The sequence below is a fragment of the Raphanus sativus genome, unplaced genomic scaffold (genome assembly GCF_000801105.2).
Source record: "Raphanus sativus cultivar WK10039 unplaced genomic scaffold, ASM80110v3 Scaffold1217, whole genome shotgun sequence".
In the NCBI taxonomy this organism is placed as follows: Eukaryota; Viridiplantae; Streptophyta; class Magnoliopsida; order Brassicales; family Brassicaceae; genus Raphanus; species Raphanus sativus.
The window spans coordinates 20,001-24,075 of NW_026616530.1; positions in this window are offsets into that span (position 1 = coordinate 20,001).

The window sequence follows — 4,075 nt, forward strand, 5'->3', positions numbered from 1 at the left end:
AATTATGAATCTGTGAACAAGTATGACTCTGACCTTATGAGAATCGCCTACACTCTCAACCTATTTGGAGAGTCGACAACCAACAGGGATAAGCTCACCAAGACTCGTGAGACTATCCATCCGAGTGATGCGATATCTTTATATCACGCCAGTAAGTGTACTACTTACTTTGATCTACTCGACAAACTGTTGGAAATTGAGAAGAAAAAGAAAACAAAGGCAGAGAACATCAAGCAATTTGATGAGATCTTAAGCATACATAAGCTGAGACAAGAGTTTGATTTGAGTATTCCTGAAGCTGGAGAAGAACAAACCGAGTGGACTCATGTAGATAATGAGCTTGATCTATTCATTGAATAAGAATCAATGTAAGCCATATCCAAAGTGTTAAAAGGAATGGCCGGTTTTGTTTTATTTTTATTTTGACATCCTGAATTTTTATTTATGATTTGGTTTTCATTTTATTTCATCTTGTCATCTCTGGAAAGCATTAATAAAATTTTATTACAATCTTTGATTGAAAAAATGACAAGAAAATTTCGAAAACCAGTATGTCTTGAAGAGACAAATCCTATGGCATTTCCCTAAGGAGGGACGATTTTATTCACTCAAAATGAAAGCCCCATTAATTTATTTTGAATGGTTTCGAATGGGCTAAGGACAGAAATGTTCTTTCTGTGTATGTAAAAGAAAATTTGCCAAAGGTATAAATGATCAAGAATAAATTCTCCATGTTGATCTAGACTATGCAAATGATCAATATGATAAGGAACAATGGCTTTGGGTAACCAGTAAGGTTAGCCACGAAATTATACTTAATGGTATGACCGGATTAGCCATCCGAAATAAATTTTAAAATCTGATGCAAAGATTTAAAGGCACAAAAGAGTTCTCCCATAAATCTCACGTGTGTAGTATGAACACAAGGGAAACTCATGAGGCTTCATTGTCCAAAAGGTATCATGGAAATGGCACAATAATTTTGTGTTCTACAGAAATGATTTTTATAACATGTTCCTGATAACCTGGCTGAATAAATTTCGAATTACAACCTATACGGTTTAGACTACAAAATTTATGAAAAGTCATGAGCATCCACAGATTACAGTATGTTCATGAGGGGGAGAGAGGATAACCCTATGCCATGAACACACCATAATCTGATGGATATAAGAGCTCAGACATGTTGTCCTTTTAAACCAAAATAAAGACTCGACAACCATGGAAATGGAAACCACAATAACCGTGGTCGTGGTTCCTACATGGTCGTGGTCGAGACTGGTCGAGACTCAGTCCACAGTAGTATTTCTGGCCGGACATAACAACACTCGACCAAGTATGAACTATAAGTTCAATGACTCTCCATACAGAGGTCACAAAGATATCTGGTTAAGGACATGGATTAATTCCCAAGAATTTAACAGATTATAGTATGTCCATGAAATGGAAGTGAGGACAAATCCACACATGTCCATACTATAGATCTACTCGGACAGAATTCTTTTATGAATCTAAATGAGCCATTGGCCACAGCCATCCGAGCATTGGGACAGAATAGAAATTCGAAAATTATAGTCCAAGGGACAGAGTAAGAATTCGAAATTATATGGTCCAAGATATGGGACATAAAGAAATTATTCATACAAGTTGAAGTATAAGCATCAGGCCATTAAAGTTATGCATAGATATTTCCCATCTCAAAATGATTACGGGTCACAATCCAGACACCATCCTAAGAAATAATAAATAGAACACCACAAACATGTGTGCCGTCTAGGATGGAATCTCATAAGGAAATGAGATAAGATTGGGAATATATGTTGGATAAGTAAAATGTTTTCTCCTGCGAATTTAATAAACCATGAGCCAAAATGAGTGATTAGATTGTGGCCAAAGTACATTGATTTATACAAGATAAATCTGTCTATCCAACATTCACTAAAATGAGAAAACAATAAGCTGGAAAGAATAAGAGAAATGAAGTGGTATGAACCACCATTGTCTTGGCAAGATCCTCGGACCAAAGATTATAATCTTGGACGTCCATACAAAGAAAGAAAGAAAGAAAAAATCATACAAATGATAGCCAGACAGATTAGACCCGATGACTATGTCATAACCAGCTTAGCACCACGAAATAAATATTCAAGTTGCTATAAGTAAGTCTATATAATAGACCTGTATGTTCCATATACATAAGAACCTCGGATGAGAAAGAGAATAAGGTGCTCAGAATAATATACCCGAGTTCACTAAAGAAACCATACCAGACATAGAGAAAATGCTGGCCAGCTGAACATCTAAGGTACCAAGCCATGTAAATTGGATTAGCCGAGATACAATGGTAAAGGTCCTGGATAATATAATCTCTAATCGATTAGAACATGTCTGGAACGCAATGAAATGCGATGGAACAAGTACAAATAAGTGTCGACACATACACATACATAAGTGATTGAAATGCATATGAGAAAGCACTTGAGAATAAGAATAAGAGAGGATCTCGAACCCCACACATGAGAGTACTCGTAAAATAAATAAAGAAATGAACGTGGGGTTCTAAGTAAAAATAAGAGATGCGGAGACCATCTAACCAAGGGAAATAAGAGTCTTGTGATGAAAGGAAATCGTGAGAAAGACATGACCATGTCCAGGTCGTCCATATCTAAGCATAGAGCATTCTATGAATGGCTTTATTACACAAGGTTATCCACAGAGACTAAGGAACAAATTACAAGGAAATAAAATTCCTATGTGGTGAATGCTACTGCATAATATAATTAATGTCTGGAAACACATAAGAAAATCGCAGTAAGTAGTATAATAAATCCCTGGATATATAAAGGTACATATGACCTGAATCTTAAGAGATCAAGAGATCTAAAAATGAGAAATGAGAATCTCATAGAACAACATCGTTCCTGCGTTGTTCATGGACTATCGTAGAAGCAGCTGCCTGCGTGTATACACACATAAAATAAAACTAAGAGATGCTTAGTAAGAAAGTTCTATAAGAACATTTCAGATCAGTCCATAAATTATGAAATAAATTCCTTGTGTGTTATAACCTAAGAAAGAATGATTAAGTCCAACTGATTTTGGACAGGCTGTAATGGAAATAAAATGATCTAGAATGAAGATCACAGCCATAATATGTATTGAGATCCATGATCTTACATACCAAGAACTGGATATGATATGGTCAAAGTAATAAAGGATGAATCCATCAGATTCACGACCATAAAGAATCCATATCCAAGTCTGACCTTGAACCACCTTGGTCCTAGGCAATTCCGACCCGTCCATAGGTCATGATCCGACATGAGACCCACAAGTAAGGATGGGACGGCATGTTAACCTAAGGAAGGCTTCCAGCCGACCATGAGAGATTGATGGCATACGCCAAGCATACATATAATTTTCATAGAGGAATTTTGGTTAACCTCTAAGGACGGAATGTGCAATAGTATGATCCAAATCATGGATATACAAATTCATTGTCGAATTTTATAATTCAAATGACCAAGGATGAACAGAAAATATTTAAAGTTAAGATCCATTTCAAGATGGATGAATACTCCCAATAGAAAGTCCATATGTTCTGGTCAAGAACCATAGAACATAACTGATTTTTTTATGATATGGACTAAGTACTTAACTATAGTACATATACCTCATGATCACTGAAACAAGTTCAGATGAATTATACAGCAATTGAAAGACATTGCACGGGAGGTACAATTCAGGGGGAGTGGTACAGGTTGTACTCTTTTCCCTTCACCTGGTTTTTGTCCCAATTGGGTTTTACCGGTAAGGTTTAATGAGGCAACACCAAAAACTCTAAGTTTGGTAAAATGTATCCACAAAGGTCCGATGTCTATGACATCTAATAATGAGTTCATGCGTTGTACTCTTTTTCCTTATCTAAGGTTTTATCCCACTGGGTTTTCCTAGAAAGGTTTTAACGAGGCAACTTAAGAGCATGTTACTGACCCTGAAACGTATGTGTCGATCAAGGGGGAGTGTTATGAATCAATTATGTGATCGACCCATTTCTGTCCAAACCGGACAGACC